The sequence below is a fragment of the Sinocyclocheilus anshuiensis genome, unplaced genomic scaffold (assembly GCF_001515605.1).
Source record: "Sinocyclocheilus anshuiensis isolate Anshui unplaced genomic scaffold, SAMN03320099.WGS_v1.1 scaffold641, whole genome shotgun sequence".
NCBI classification, from domain to species: Eukaryota; Metazoa; Chordata; class Actinopteri; order Cypriniformes; family Cyprinidae; genus Sinocyclocheilus; species Sinocyclocheilus anshuiensis.
In genome coordinates this window covers 626,002-626,354 of record NW_015536503.1, presented here as the reverse complement: position 1 = coordinate 626,354, position 353 = coordinate 626,002, and positions in this window count along the sequence as shown.

The window sequence follows — 353 nt, the reverse complement described above, 5'->3', positions numbered from 1 at the left end:
GTCAAGTCCCGCCCTTTTATTTTTCACATTCTAAAACCTGTTTCACTCTGAAATATGTCACAATACATAAATCAATTCAGCCATAACTTCTGTTACATGACTTTAAGTTTGCTAAGCAAAGCAGGACACTAATTATTAATCAAAAATCAAAATGGCAAGATGCAATAGAGGTTTGCTTCTGTTACAGTTAAATGAACATTGCGTTTTTCTAGTTGTAAAGGTTAAAACGTCAGAATGCTGTTCATAGACTTCAGTTCAGCATTCAACACAATCATCCCTCAACAGCTCATTCACAAACTGGTCCAGCTGGGGCTCAACACTTCGCTGTGCAACTGGCTGTTGGACTTTCTGAC